At 40.6% G+C, this 16,602-nt stretch overlaps 1 protein-coding gene across 1 annotated transcript in view; it reads left to right on the plus strand.

The window, feature by feature from the left end:
- The window catches only part of RGS7BP (regulator of G protein signaling 7 binding protein), a 116,497-nt gene that overhangs the window by 17,881 nt on the left and 82,014 nt on the right, over positions 1–16,602 (plus strand). The gene's annotated exons all lie outside the window — the stretch shown is intronic.

Raw genomic sequence — 16,602 nt, forward strand, 5'->3', positions numbered from 1 at the left:
TTTAAGCTACCAAGTCTGTTCAGACTCAGAGTAGCTTGAAATTATTCTCAAAATTTTCATATTAGGTTACCGTACAGGCACCATGGTAGATTTGATGTGAAAATGTGAAGCAAGTTAAAATATCTATTTAGGTGTGATCTTTCCAAAAGACATGTCATCACAGTTCATTTGGGGGAAAGTCTTGCTTCATGGTTCACCTTTATAAAGACAATCTCCAACTTCTGAGAAAGAAATGTTGTGGGATGTGAGGGGGGAAGAGGCAGGAAAGGGGAATGATTCAGCTGGAAAAGAGGAAAGAAAATAGGGAAGGAGGAAGTAATTAGTTCTTTGGGAACTATGCTGATTAAGGAGTTGGCACTGCCAGGGGATAAAAGGAATGAAGCTAAAGGGAAAAGAAAAGGGAAAATGCAGTTGTAGGATTGGAGGCAATGTGCAATTCAAGGTCTCCAAACCCAGATCCATCAGGGGCCACAGAGGTGATGTGAAAAAGTGAAGCGGGTCAGGTGGAGTGCTGGTGGTCTGGGGAACCCATGCCTGTGGGTCTGAAGCAGGCTGCCACACAAGCTCCACTGATTACTGATTCCCATGCGGAAAGATGGGCCAAATGTGCCACACTTGTGGCTTTTTTTTCTTAAGAGAGTCCATGAATTCATGTTTGTGTGTGAAATATGATTTTTTAAAGTTGGCCAACAGAAAATGTCTGCCGACTGAAAGTGGCCCTCAGCCATTAGTGTCTACCTCTGTTAATTAGCATGCACTTGCTTGCTCAGAATATTTGCAGATCAGTGGATGTGAACAATTAGAGAGATGCCAGGATGTCTTACCATTTTCTGTTTATGTTAGTAACTGTATCCACTTCTTAATTTCTTTGTTACTTTCCGAATAGCACATTGTGGAGTATTAAAACTTGTCAATACCTGTCACCTCAATAAACAAAAACAACCCCCCCTGCAAAAAAAATCCCTACCAAATATAGAAAAAAACAGAGATATGTATTTTGGCCTTGAATTGTTAATGAAGGTTAAACATATTTAATTAGCCTTAGGAACATGTTAAACATTTTTGGAATTGAACCTAAGGAAAGAAATTACAATATTTGTACATGTGTCCTGAAGTCAAATTGCTTGAAAGATCCTTTCTTTTGCTAAGACAGTTATTTAAATTATCATATTACACATTACTCTTTCATATCACACAGGACCCATTGATCTTATTAGGATCAACATCAAGACAAATAACCTGTCAGGCATATAACAGAGTCTGAGTTCTACATGAAAGTTAAATATAGGACATACATATTTTACTTTATCTAAATGAGATCCTAAGGGGGGAAAATACTCTCTTAACCTGATTTCATATTACTTATATGATTTACTATCTAGTAGGATTTAACTGAAAGAGGATGTGGTATACAAAATAGTGACAAACGTCAATTTGCACAAAAGAGTTAAGGCCATTTCTAGATAGCTATTTCTGAATTCCCAGCAAAGAGTATTCATTCTCTGATCAGTTTTCTCTGCTTACGAGTGTGGAACCTACATCAAACATTTCCTTTAACTCAATGTGTCCCTTCCAGACTCAAGATTTAATGTAGCCCAGTGGACCATCCATTCTTCTCTTGCCCTTCCCCCTGCCCCACCTCTCCCTCCCTCAAGCAGTTGGAAGAACAATTACTGGGGCTCATAATCCATCCCAGGTGGTCTTATGAAGACTGTTCCCTTGCCTATCATTGCAGGGGTTCTTTGGGCCTACACCTTTAGAGCTAAAGTGGGTGCTGTCTAATATTCTAATATTTCTTGATTTCTTGGAGCCTGAGAGGCCCCTGAGAGGTGCAGTTACCCTTTACTAAATAAACAGAACCCCTGTCATGATGGATATCCACTGCTTTACAGGATGCAAAATGCTTCCACAAATATTAAGTCATTTAATCCTTTTTATACTTCTCTGAGCTGGAATTATTATCCCTATTTTATGTATGAGGAAACTGAAGCTCTGAGAGGTGAAGTGACTTGTCTTTGGCCAGATAGCATGCAAGTGACAGAGCTGGAATGAGAAGCCGGGTCTCCTGCCTTCCAGTCCATGATCCTGTCCACTGACCCCCAGGTACCACTCTCCAATCATCCTGTTATTTGTCTCTAAGGAATTTCTGGAGAACCAGAGCTGAGACCATGGAGGTTTTTCTCTCTCTTGTAAATGGACATGAATCACCTCCATTTGTAAATATTTCCTTATTTCCCTTCAGCTGGTGTTCTGCCGTATTATACAGATCTGAGGAATCCAGATCATAGCCAGGACAGCAGGGAGTCCCCAGGAACAAATCCACGATAAGGAAGGAAGAATCCGGCACTTTTCTGTAATTTCTAAGAGAGTAGTATTCTTGATATAGCATGGTCCCTAAACTCTTTCCAGCCCAGGCCCTGGGATAGAACCTGTGGCTTTGAACTGGAAGCTAAATCATTAAATGCTACAGTTTTGCAGTCCAACTAACTTTGCTTCCAGATGTTTCTCCAAATAAATAGAAGACATAGCAAACAGTCTTTTTCTAACTTTCAATCTCTGACCTGCTGGAATGATGGGTGAGCTTCACTTTCCCCAGCCTCAGGATACAATCAATTTCCAACTCCACTGCAGCCAGAAAGAGACCATGGCAGTGATGGCCAGTTTTAGTTCGATTGGCACCTTTGTGGGATAGTTGGGACCTGGGGCAACAAAGTCTCAGGCCAGCTTACTATGCCAGTGAGCAACTAATGTGACTGTTTAGACACCTACCGGTATTTTCCAGAAACACAACCCTGGGGTTCCTGGAGTTGCCTCGGGAGGCTGGCTGCAGCCAAACAGCTGGGAGAATCAGAGCCTCTGAGATCTCAGGGCTAATTCGAAAGGGCTTTGTAACTGTGAGTACATGAAGGCACTCATATTTCCCTCAGGCTGCAGCTCCTCATTTGCCCTCCAGCCCTCCCCCTGTACCTGCTCTAAAGCAAACATTCAAAGCTGTCTAAAACCTGAGCAGTTACAAGAATATGCACCTGTCTTTCAGCTTTCAAGACCAAATGCCCCATGAAAATTGACTAAGAAGTCACGAGAGTAACATACTCGAGTGCTATTAGCTCAAGAAAGAAAAATTAATTGTAGGATGTTTCGCTTTCCCCCTTTAACTTGCGGAAGTGAATGCCGAGAGGATCCCAGAACACCTCTCTGTGTGCCCTTGATTCCAGAAGCCCCACGGTGTCAAGCAGTGGTTCTAACTCTGCTGCACATTAGACTTCCTGGAGGAGTTTTTGAAGATACTGATACCTGGATTCCACACCCCAGATCAATTACATCAGAATGTCTCAGCGCGAGGTCTGGACAGAATATTTTTTTAAATTTCTGCAAGGTTGAGAACCACTGGTGTAGAGGAACGAGGCCCAGACTGGTAGTCAGTTTAGAATTTCAGCCAAGCTTTCAACTGAGTAATTTTGATCAATCCCTTCCCTACTCTGAGCTGTAGTTTTCATATCATTTCTAAGTTTCCTTCAAGCTGCAAAAACGTGTGTCTGTACATTACAGAATCACTTGTCATGGTCAAAAATGAGTAATGATCTAAATATCCAATAGAGGATTCATTAAATGAAAAACAGTGCACCCAGGTGCTGGAATACTGTGCAAACACTGAAAATGACAGTAAGTGGGAAAAGCAGATCATAAAACAGTTTTACAGTATGACCCCATTTTTGAAAAAAAAAAATGAAAATTATACAGCTAGATATAATTGCAAAGATATGCACCAAAACCTTTACAGTTTTTCCTTTCTGGATAAATGATTTTCATTTTCTTTTTTATATACCTGTGTTTTCTAAATATTCCATATTAAACATTATGGGAGAAAATCGACTCACATGGCAAGCGTTGAATATCCATTTTGAACACAGCTGTAGAAAATCTCAAAAATAATTATATTTGTCTATGTGGAATTCTAGCTCTTCTATTTATTGGGCAGATATATGCAAAAACCTGATGCTTTGCTTGTCCTCTACGTTACCTTCAAAACTGTACTAGCTTTAGACGCATTCATTTTCCTGATTTGGAACTACTGATCTAGAGAAAAAAAAATGGGAGAAAGAATTTCTCCTGCAGTATTTGTTCTGGGTCCTGGCGGGGCTGCCCCCATTTCACTGGAGAGAATAATTAGAGAGGAAGCAGGATCGAGAAAGTCGGGAGGACAGAGAGCCAGGAAGCTTTTGATCTGTTCTTCTTCCCTAGAGCATCCTGTCATATTTTTTGCCTGTGTGTCAGTGGTTATGAAGATAAAATGAGAGACATCAGAGCAAGGACTTAGCACACCTTTCTGTACACAATTGCTCACTAAACTTCCATTCATTCACGCATGCCTCTGTGAAGGGAATAACTTAGCTACTTACCAAGAGCGTGACCTCACAGCGTCCTCATCCCCTGCAAGCCTCAGATTCCACCCCTGAAAAAGTAACAGTAATAATGGCACCAACCTCACTGGGTTCCTGTGAAAATTAAATGATGTGATGTAGGTAAAGCACTTAAGCAAAACATCAAACACCTCATAAGTGCTATTATTATTATTATTATTATTACACCTTTTTCCAGTATTCCTTAACCAAAAACACCTTTCGGTACGACTTTCGTTGTACTCCAGAAAAAGAGAATGGTACAAGCTTATAGCTTTAACAATTTGGGAGGGAAATGATAAAAATAGCTTGGAAGATTATATTTTGATTAGAAAAATGTATTTTTCCTACCATTTCAGTACTAAAAAAAAGAGTTTTATTTCAAGTGCTCAAGAATAATCCTTCTGTGGTTTGACACCAAGAATAGAATATTTCATTTCAGAAAAAATGCCTTAGAGAAATAATGAGCCACTGATAAAGGCAGTTACACTAGAAAATGACTTTGGGTTTAAGGCAAGTCTTTTTCTTTTATAAAAGTGGTTAGGCCTTTAGAAATGTTTTCAAAACAACACAATATATGCATATAATATAATGAGTGTATCTTGGCCTTTTATTGTCAGACTCGAAGTTCAAGAGGACTAAGAGGGGAATGGGGAAAAAGAAACTCTGACATTGATGGCTGCAATTCACAAGCTTTAGTAACATAAACAGGATCTGAGAACAACATAGACCAGAGGTTCCTAAACTTGTGTTGCCTGCTAGAATCACCTGGGAAGCTTCAAAAAATATTAGGGCTTGGGTCCCACCCTCAGAGGTTCTGATTTAAGGGTAGGGGGCATGGCCTGGGCTCCAGAATTTATTAAATATCCCCAGGTGATTCAGATGCGTAGACAAGTTTGAGAACCACTGGCACAAAGAAAGGATCCACCAAGCAAACATGGCTCCCAGGCGTCTCCCTTCCTTTTTCCTCAAGGGGATGTTCCCAGGCTGTGGCAATGGAGGGCAGCCCTACATGGGACCTTCTTTCCTTACCCCTCCTTTTCCTGCCCTCTGCTGGAAGGGTTATATCAACTGCCCGTAAACAATTTATGCTACATCATCTAAGATCAATGACCAGACTTCAGACTGTAATCCTTGCTGGGCCAGCATCATGCCACCTCCCTTTCTCTGCCTCAGTTTTCACAGTCTTCCTTTAGCTGTGCCTGCATCACATGACCAGAAAACTTCCATTTATGTCCCACTTAAGAGCCTCCATGGGCAGGCCTTTAGTTCTATACTAAATGACGTCAATAAACTGGGAAAACATGTTTCAATCACAAATTTTAGGTAGAAGCCAAAGTTCAAATGGTAGCTTTGAAGGATCTGGTGATCAATAGGTAAACAAGCTATGGTTTGAGCTCTGCTCTGTCTGTCTGTCTGTAGGGGAGTGACATAAGTTGGGTCAAATATAAACTCAGCTGTTGAATTGAGAAGGAAGGAAGTCATCTACTCATATTTTCAACAGAGTTTTAGCTTTATTGCTTACATTGGAAGTAATAATATAAGGTACCTTTTTGAACAAGAATTTGAAGCCATAAGTATTTCACCTTTCAGGCTATACCCGAAGAAGAAACTAGGAAATACATAACAGATGTGGACTATGGACAAGATGAGATTCTATAGAAGAGACTGGTTGGCCTGGAGTGATAAAATAGCTTTAAGATTTAAAACTGCTTTAATGATAAAAATAATCTCCTATTGTCTTTAGAACATACCTGTGTGATATTTTTACTCTTGTGCTATAAGTGAGGAAATGGAGGCTCATAGAGATTAAGTGTCTTGCCCAAGGTCACATAGTCAATAAATGGTAAGGTCAGTACTTGAACTCATGACCTCTTGATTCAAAGGCCACTAGATTTTCCCCTGTGCCACCACTGGAAGAACATAAATAATGTCTGAATGTGATTCAAATTTATTTGATAATTTATAATTTTTTACTTTCCCCTCCATTTTTAAATAACTGCAAGGAACTGTTTTGTTATTGATCAGTAATTGTAATACCAATTTGGGTTTTCGTTGCAAGTAAGAGCACCTTGCTTTAGATATCTTAAGCAAATAGGAGGATATTTTGGAAGGTTATGTGGGGATCATACAATCCAATGGGGAAGTGTGAGGGAGGGCTTGGAAAATGGACATGAACCAAGGAGACTGTATAGGCTACATAGCAGAAACAGGCTGGCCAGGTTGTTGCCCTGGCCAATGCCACTGATAGACTTTGCTGCTCCAACTGAGTCCTAACCACCCTTTCCTCTTGGGTCACACATGCAGCTTCAGAGCCCTGGTAAGATTGCCCAGCTTGTCATGTGCAACATCCTGGCTGCAGGGAGTAAGGAGAGAATGGCTGACCTCCTTTCAGCTTCCATAATGGGAAGCAGGACACTGTGACCCCTCAGTACCACTGATAACGGGGAATGTCCCAACAGGAAGAAGGGTCGAATGTTGGACGGCTAAAGAAAGGACAAACGTCTTCTGCAAAACAATGGTTTAAAAGATATATCTGCATTTTTCTATTTTCCTGCAGTGTTAGGAAAAAAAACCTCACAAGAGAGGTTTCTAAGGAAAATTACAAGCTATTACAAAAAGAAAAATATCTATATTCATTCTTTTAATTTGAAAAGTCTGTGGTTCATGCCCCAGAGTCATTGGAGACATCAATTTGCATAACAAGAAGAAAATAAAACTCCGCACTTGGGGAGTTTGTTATCTGCCATCTCCCAAGTTCAGAGGTGTGTGAGGGCCACACTCTCTTCAGGGTTCTAATCCAGCTCCAGTGCATGAAGAGTCACCCCACGTAACTGGGTCATGGCTGCTCCAAGCCAGACTCTGGAAACGCCCTCCTTGTTTGTTCATTTATTCTTCCTATAGTCATCATGCACTTCTCTGTGTGCTAGGCACTGAGGCTTCCAGTACCTTGTTCTGGGATTTCAAAGTTAAAAATTCATAGATCCTTACAAACAATATCTTGTTTGTTCATGTGTGTGGTGGGCTTGTCCTTGCATGTATGAATTTGCATGTATGAGTCCTCTGGTCTTAAGTATGCTGCGATGTAAGAATTAGAGATAATCTCATTTTTAAAACCACACAGTGGACATAGGTAATTTAGAGAACCCCGTAGTGATAACACTGGAGTGGTAGAGAGACTAATATGTTTAAACAGTGTTAAAAATGTTCATCATCTTGGAAATTCACCTCCTGTTCTATCTTCTAGTTTCCTACTTGCTAGGTTTTCCCCCCTTTTCTGCTACGTGCATACACGCACAACTAAAGTGTAAAAATTCCGTACTGGTCAGTGCTGTTTTTAGAGAGACTCTTAGGTCTTGAAAGATTTTGTTCCATAAATCTTTTTGACATGCTTACTGCCTTTCAGAAAAATTCAAAGGAGGGAGCTCACTAAAGACAAGTTTATACTGAAAGTCAGACTAATTTAGATGATAAAAATGGAGCTGGAACCGTAAATGGGAAGAGCTGTACAATGACTTAATGTTATCATTGTTTAAATCTTTTTCTAAACAGTGCAAGCACCACCACAGTTTGTTGTAATATCCTTTTTTCCTGAAGCTGAACCTGGGTTGTATCAGCTCCGTGTCTGTTTTCATAAACCAAAACAGAAAGAGCTTCCTAGAACAAAGGGGCTTTATCTGTAAAGCAGAGAGAGGCAGAATGGGCTTTATAAAGAGCATTTACTTTTAGGAGAAATTGTGTAAATACCTTTTCAAGTGTCAAAATAATAACCTTTTGTTTCAGGAAGTTGAATTGTTAGAGCATCTATGTTTGCTTTTCTAAGTATTTGGAAGGCCATTTGCGTTTAAAAACAATGAGTAAAAAGAATGATGATCTAGTCTCCTACTTCACAGAGAAAGTAAAAGCATCAGCTACTCAAATACCTCTATAAATAATGAAACTATGTTTCTCTGTTTTTCAGTCCCTGGGGAACTACTCTTACCTTTAGTCCACCTCTGACCTTCTCTGGGGAGTCTGGTGCTTCCCGGACTCCCTTTCCAAGAATTCTGCTCTGGTACATTTGGCTAACAGGGAGCTTGTCCTATGTGCGCTGCTGAGTCAGCCCATGCTGCAGCCTGAATCACTAATGTTACCAGACTACCCCACTCCAGGATTGCTCTTGGCTCTTGTGTCTCTGAATCTCTTTCCTCACAGCTTCATCCTATACACATACTGACTGAAATCGAGACTACTGCTCTGTGTCTTCATTTCTCAAGACACTGCTAACATGAGGCTGCTGTTACCAGTTAATCTCTCCTCCTGCCCAAGCATCCCCCGGGTGTTACCCCTGAGAACTCTTCCATCTATTGATATGGTCCAGGAGAGAATCATTCCAATTTCTCCACTGAATCGCACACGTAGCCCCTTACTTTCTTGCCTCTTGAGTGGAACATCATCTCTTAACTGCATTCAATTCTCTTCTTATTGCTTCTGAAATGTCATCAGCCTTTTTGTTGCCTTCCCAGCTTTAGAGAGACTGATGTGGTTGGTGATACTGAAACTCAGCCAGGATATAGTAGGCCTTTCCAACCCTGGTTGTACTAATGAATAAGAAGCTGTGGAAACCTCAGATACTAGGTTCTAAGACAAATGGCTCTATTTTCAAGATTTCATGGGTTTTGGAAACCATATTTCATGAGGTCAAAAAATATCCCCTAGAACAAAGATTCTCAACTTTGGCTGCATATTAGAATCACCTGAAAAGCTTTTAATAACTACTGATGCTCAGGCTACAACCCACATCAGTTATAGCAGCATCTCTACGAGTGAGACACAAGCCAGGCAGGTGATTCCAGGAGGCAACCAAAGTTGAGAACCACTGCCCTTGAAAGTGGCAGGGTAAGGAATTAAATATGGAGATCATCACCTGATATTTTTTCTTTCATAAATGAACTTATATACCTTCCAGAAGCCTGGATTTTAAGAACAATTTCACACCCATTCAAAGCTTTATGCCTCTTTGTAATTCAACACAATGCAGTAAAACTGTGTCCCAAGTAAAAGTCGGAGGTTACTCCAATCTTTTTCTCATGCTTATTTCTGAACTACAGTTACTCTTTCAACAAAGATTTATTGAGCATCTACTATGTAACAGGCACTGGGGTTATCCCAGGAAATAAAGCAGATGTGATACACCCTCATGGAATTTATACCTGCTAGAGGAGACATGATAAATAAGAAAACAAACAAGATAATTACAAAAGTGGTATGTGTTCAAAGAGTATAATATAAAAGGACAACGTGACAAGTGTGTCACATCCAGGGCAAGGGAAAGGCAGCTGGTTTGCGTGGACAGGGAAGTCCTCTCTGAAGGGGTGACATTTGAGATGAGACCTGAATGGTAAGAGGAACTAGCTCTACGAAGATCTGGGGCAGAGCATTCCAGGCAGAAGGAGAAGCAAGTGCCAAGACCCTGAGGTAGGAACAAGCCTGGTGAGCTCCAGAACCTGACAGACTGGGGAGTGGTGAGAGGGTGGGAGAGCAGGGCAAGACAAGATCAAGGAGGGACTTAGAAGCTAGCCCAGCAGGGCCTTGTGAGGTCACAGGGTGGATGGGATTCAAAGTGCAGTGAAAAGCCATAGGAGGATGAGATTTATGTTTTTTTAATATACGGGAGAAGACCGTAGAGGACAAGAGAGGAATCAGTTCCGCGGGTGGGAGTGGCTTATTTTAGAGGTGAGGCCAGAAGGACTTCCAGATGGACTGAAAGCTGGAGGGGGTGAGGTGGGGGAAGAGGATGAGTGGAAGGGGAGAATCAAAAATGAGTCCTTCATTTTTGGCCTGAGCAGCTGACCGGATGGTAGCGCCTTGTCATGGAACAGGGAGGTCTAGGTGAGGCGCATTTTGGGGGATGAGAGAGCAAAAATCAAAAGCTCTGTTTGAACATAATAACTGTGAGATTCCTTTAGGCATCCATTAATATCCATTAGAAGCTAATGTCCATTAGGACAAGTCTGGAGCTCAGAGGAAAGGTCGGGACTATACATTTAAATTTGGAAGTCATTGGCATGGAGGTGGTATTTAAAACTTTGGGACTGGATGAGTTGACTTAGGGAGATAATGTAGATAGACAACAGGATAGAGCTCAGGGATGAGCCAGTTTAGGAAGAAAGGAGAGATCTGGTCAAGAAGACGTAGGAGGAGCCAGGAATTTCGGGTTGGAGGGCCCTGGGAGTCAAGAGAGAAAGTGTCTCAAGATGGAAGGTGTGACTGTCGTGTCAAATGCTGCTGAAATGTCAAGTAAGAGGACAGAGGGATCAGGGCAGTTTGTGAGAGAGAGGTTCTTGGTGACCTTGATGTGAGGAGCCAGCAGAGCGATGGGGACAGAAGTCCAGACTGGAGAGGTGAAGACACAATGGGAAGTGAGGAAGTGGAGACAGTGGCTATTGACACACATACCAAGAAGTTTTGCTGTGCCTTAGAAGCATGTATTTATCTCTGTCCTGATCTAGATCACTGAAGAAACCCATTACAGTGTATACATTTCTCTTGTCAAGGCAGGTGAATACATCAGATGCCTGATCCCAATTTGAATGTCATATATTCAAGGCATCCCCTGGTTGGCATAATGGCTGCAAAAAACTTGAATGAATGCTTGGGATAGGATTGGTTCTGCTCTCACCCCAAGCGTGAATAACTTCTGGAAAGTTGCTTCCTACCAGGCTCACCTCTCCAGCTAACCATCATAATAGAAGAGCAAAATATATGGTCAGCTTAAAAGCTATAAGTAAAAGTTGATTATTAAATGACAAAAAGGCTATCTAGCATAGCTTAGATATTAAATAGCATAAAGTAAACCTTCCTCAAATTCCTATTCATTTCCATTTAAAACTTTTAGCTGAACTAGATTTTTCACCCTCCTTCTCTAGCAGATAGGAAGATGCACATCTTCCGTTACGGAGATTAAATTGTCCTGCCAACACCTTTTAGGTGGTGGCCTCAAGAAGCAATTGAATGTGCTTGACTAGTTACTGTCAGTGGAACAGCTTAATTTCAGTTTTTAAAAAGGCAAAAATCTAGTCTTTTGAATTTATTTTATTTTTGGCTGTGTTGGGTCTTCATTGCTGCGTGCGGGCTTTCTCTACTTGCGGCCAGCAGGGGCTACTCTTCATTGCGTTGCACGGGCTTCTCATTGCGGTGGCTTCTCTTATTGTGGAGCACAGGCTGTATGCACGTTGGCTTCAGTAGTTGTGGCACGCAGGCTCAGTAGTTGTGGCACACGGGCTTAGTTGCTCCACGGCATGTGGGATCTTCCCGGACCAGGGCTGGAACCCATGTCTCCTGTATCGGCAGGTGGATTCTTAACCACTGTGCCACTAGGGAAGCCCAAAAATCTCGTCTTTTGGAAGAGAGTCTTGGGAATCAAAATGTAAAACACAAAAAAGATTCAGAGACTTAGTTTTCTAGAGTGTCCATATAGATAAGCCTTTAGGGTGCAGTCATGATTGAAAAAAAAATGCTATGGAGGTACCAATTTATCCTTTTCTCTATTTTGCAGAAAAGGATAATTTGTAACTCTCAGAGTCAAAATTGCCTTGCCATGTATAGCAGGGCTTTCAGAACTGGAGTCCAGAAGTCTCTTCAGGTAGGTAATATCCTCATTAAATATCAAGGAACAGCCAAAAAGTGGATCATAATCTTGGAACAGGGCCACGTTTAAAGACAGAAACCTGTAGTCGTAGCAGTAAAAACAAGATATTTCTGATTTCTGTGGGCAAACCTCAAGTGGGAGCAGGAAGTGATGATCATGGTGAGGAAGAGGAGAAATAAGAAAATTCTGAGAGGGACCTTTTAAGCATCAGATATCCTGGGAGAGGACAGCATGAAGAAAAAGAAATTATGTTAATCACGATGATTATGTTCCTTCTGGTGTTCATTGCCATGTACACTCACAATTTTTAAAAATCCAAATATGTGTAGTAGTAGTAGTATGAAAATCTTAATCCTGTTTGCACTCATTCCTGCAATTTATCTTTGTTCGAGGGGTTGATCTCTCATCAAGGCAAGGAATACATATCACACACTTTACTTCTCAAAAAAAATGTGTATAAAGCATACATGTCATGTCATCTGTCAACCAACAGCACAGAATATCTACATTTCAGCTACTACAGGTATCCTTCTATTTTTTTTAACATCTTTATTGAGGTATAATTGCTTTACATTGTTGTGTTAGTTGCTGCTGTATAACAAAGTGAATCAGCTATACGTACACATATATCCCCATATCTCCTCCCTCTTGCGTCTCCCTCCTACACTCCCTATCCCACCCCTCTAGGTGGTCACAAAGCACTGAGCTGATCTGCCTGTGCTATGTGGCTGCTTCCCACTAGCTATCTATTTTACATTTGGTAGTGTATATGTCCATGCCACTCTCTCACTTTGTCCCAGCTTACCCTTCCCCCTCCCCGTATCCTCAAGTCCATTCTCTATGTCTGTGTCTTTATCCCTGCCCTGCCCCTAGGTTCTTCAGAACCTTTTTTTTTTCTTTTTCAGATTCCATATATATGTGTTAGCATAAGGTATTTGTTTTTCTCTGAGTTACTTCAGTCTGTATGACAGACTCTAAGTCCATCCACCTCACTATAAACAACTCAATTTCGTTTCTTTTTATGGCTGAGTAATATTCCATTGTATATATGTGCCACATCTTTATCCATTCATCTGTCGATGGACACTTAGGTTGCTCCCATGTCCGGGCTATTGTAAATAGTGCTGCGATGAACACTGTGGTACATGTCTCTTTGAATTATGGTTTTCTCAGGGTATATGCCCAGTAGTGGGATTGCTGGGTCATATGGTAGTTCTATTTTTAGTTTTTTAAGGAACCTCCATACTGTTCTCCATAGGTATCCTTTTAACTGACCTTCACTTACTTGAGCCACTGGATTAAGGGAAGCTCTCCATTTCCTCTTATAGAACCTCCAAATGCCCACGTTAGCAAACATCTAATACGTGCCATGGACTTCTGCACATCCCCACCCCACCCCAGTTGAGTTGTATGCTTATCAAGAGTCAGTTATGTTGGTTTCCAAATATGTTTATTTTTACACTGTAATTTTGATTAGGTAAACTGATGAGATAGGAGGGGCAAAAAGAGAGCTGTTAACATACAAACTAAGTAGTTGAACACCTTAGAAAGTGACCATAAATGTGAGCTGGTAAGAGAAAACTACTATCAAATTAGGCATGCACAAGATAACTGTAAAACACTATGACCAACAATCATAAAATTTTAGGAGGATTCTGCACTTGGTGTGCATCAAAAGTGTCTTTAAGTTCTTGCTGCACTTTAAAGAAATTGAAACTGGAAATTGGAGATGATGTTATGGGTGTGGGGTTTTGTTGTCAGACGAAGAATCCCAATCAATGAATCCACATTTAAAGGGAACCTTAGCCTTTCATCAGAAAACTGGTGGATGATTGTAAAATTATGTCTCAGCTTAAAATAACAGTTTAAGATATAGAGCTAGAGCTGACTTACTAACCACACAATGACCAGTCTCAGTGACACTGGATAAGAGAGTTCTACTGTACCTGATAGGGTTGCTCATTTTGGAGTCTCTGAGCTTTACTTCTCACTAGAAGCTTGGCTAAATCATTTAGATTCAAGAGAGATATCCTAGAAATAGGTTAGCCATGAGTTTCTCTCAGTTCTATCCCTGGATCAAGTCAGATCCCCAGAAAGCTACATCACAGACCATTTTGATCTAGATTATGCTGGATATTCCTTCAGAGAAATGTTTCAGTGTTAGGCTCTTGACTTTTATCAAGAATCCATAAAAGAGATGATCATATGAAGACTATCTCTGCCTGGTCTGTCAAACTGCTATTCTAAGCTTTCTGATATACTCTTCAAAGTCCATGAAGACCCACAGGAAAACTTCACGCAGCGTTAAATGCCTGAAGGCAGCCACATGGGAAGAGTAGGAGAGAGAGGGAAGGAAGAGGAGAAAGATCACAGCCTTTGATGTAATTGTCTCAACTGATTAATTATAAAGCTCCTCTTTCCCTCTGCTTTAACATGTTTTCTTGTGGGTTTGTGAATTTTAAAAGTTGATAAACCTAATAAATATGCATTATTTTATCCACTTAATCTAAACCATACATATAGCTAATTTAATTAGTGTTAGATCTGTTTTGATAGAAAACAATTTTTTCAGCTTCAACAATTAACTTTTTCCAAGCTTTTCCATTTTAGTGCCCCTACTTTATTTATATCTTTTAAAAATTTATTTAACTTGTATAGAGTAAAATTTACTTTTTGCTGCACATTTCTATAAGTTTTGACAAATACATACAGTTATTTAAGCACCACCACCATCAAGATACAGAAGAGTTCAATTACCCCAAAACATTCTCTCATGCAGCCTTTCATAGTCAGTCCCTCCGGAAATCCCCAGCCCCTGGCAAACGTTGATCTGTTCTTTGTTACTCTAATTTTGTCTTTGTCAAATGTCATGTAAATGGAATCATATAGCATGTGGCCTTTTAACTGTGTCTTCTTTCACTTCTTTCACTCCCTTGAGGTTCTACTTGATTCTACTTGAGCTTCCACCATGTTGTTGAATGGTCATTCCTTTTTATTGCTCAGTAGCGTTCCATCATACAGATATGCCACCATTTGTTTATCCTTCCACCAAATGAAGGATATCTGGGTTATTTCCAGTTTGGGTGATTATGAATAAACCTGCTGCAAGCATTGACATACAGGTTCTTGGGTGAACATAATTTTCATTTATCCTGGGTAAATACCGAGGAGTAGAAGGTCTGGGTCACGAGGCAATTATGTACTATGTATTTAACTTCATAAGAAGCTGCCAAACTGTTTTCCCAAGTGATTGTAACATTTTGCACTCCAGCCAGCATGTTTAAGAATTGAAGTGTCCCTGCATCCTTGCCAGCACTTAGTATTGTTAGCTTTTGTTCATTTTAGGCATTCTAAAAGCATATAGAGGTAGTTCGTGTTTTTAATTCGAATTTCCCTAATGACCAATGATGTTGAGCACCTTTTTTGTTCCATTAATTAATTCATTTATTTATCTTTGGCTGCGTTGGGTCTTTGTTGCTGCGTGCAGGCTTTCTCTAGTGCAGCAAGCAGGGGCTACAATTTGTTGCTGTGCTCGGGCTTCTCATTGCAGTGGATTCTCTTTGTTGCAGAGCACAGGCTCTAGGCGCACGGGCTCTAGACCACAGGCACAGTAGTTGTGGCGCACGGGCTTAGTTGCTCTGCGGCATGTGGGATCTTCTGGGACCAGGGCTTGAACACGTGCCCTCTGCATTGGCAGGCGGATTATTAACCACTGCACCACCAGGGAAGTCCGTGAGCATTTTTTATGTCCTTATTTGCCATGCACATATCTTCTTCTGTGAAGTGTCTGGTTAAGTGTTTTGCTTATTTTTTATTGGGTTGTTTTCTAACTGTTGAGTTTTGAGAGCACTTAGTATTTTCTGTATAAGCCTCCTTTGTCAAATATGTAATTTGCAAATATTTTTTCCAGTCTGAGGTTTGTATTTTCACTTTCTTTTATTTATTCATTTATTTAGTTAGTTTAGTTTTTCAATTTTATTTTATTTATTTTTTTGTACAGCAGGTTATTAGTCATTAATTTTATACACATCCGTGTATACATGTCGATCCCAATCACCCAATTCATCACACCATCACCCCCACCCCCTGCCACTTTCCCCTCTTCGTGTCCATACGTTTGTTCTCTACATCTGTGTAGCTATTTCTGCCCTGCAAACCGGTTCATCTGTACCATTCCCAAGGTTCCACATATATGAATTAATATACAATATTTGTTTTTCTCTTTCTGACTTACTTCACTCTGTATGACAGTCTCTAGATGCATCCACATCTCTACAAATGACCCAATTGCGTTCGTTTTTATGGCTGAGTAATATTCCATTTTATATATGTACCACATCTTCTTTATCCATTAGTCTGTTGATGGGCATTTAGGTTGCTTCCATGACCAGGCTATTGTAAATAGTGTTGCAGTAAATATTGGGGTGCATGTGCCTTTCTGAATTATGGTTTTCTCTGGGTATATGCCCAGTAGTGGGATTGCTGGATCATATGGTAATTCTATTTTTATTTTTTAAGGAACCGCCATACTGTTCTCCATAGTGGCTGGATGAATTTACATTCCCACCAACA

Source organism: Delphinapterus leucas, chromosome 3 (assembly GCF_059928025.1).
Source record: "Delphinapterus leucas isolate spDelLeu-1000000601 "Yukka" chromosome 3, BTC_Dleu_Yukka2, whole genome shotgun sequence".
NCBI classification, from domain to species: Eukaryota; Metazoa; Chordata; class Mammalia; order Artiodactyla; family Monodontidae; genus Delphinapterus; species Delphinapterus leucas.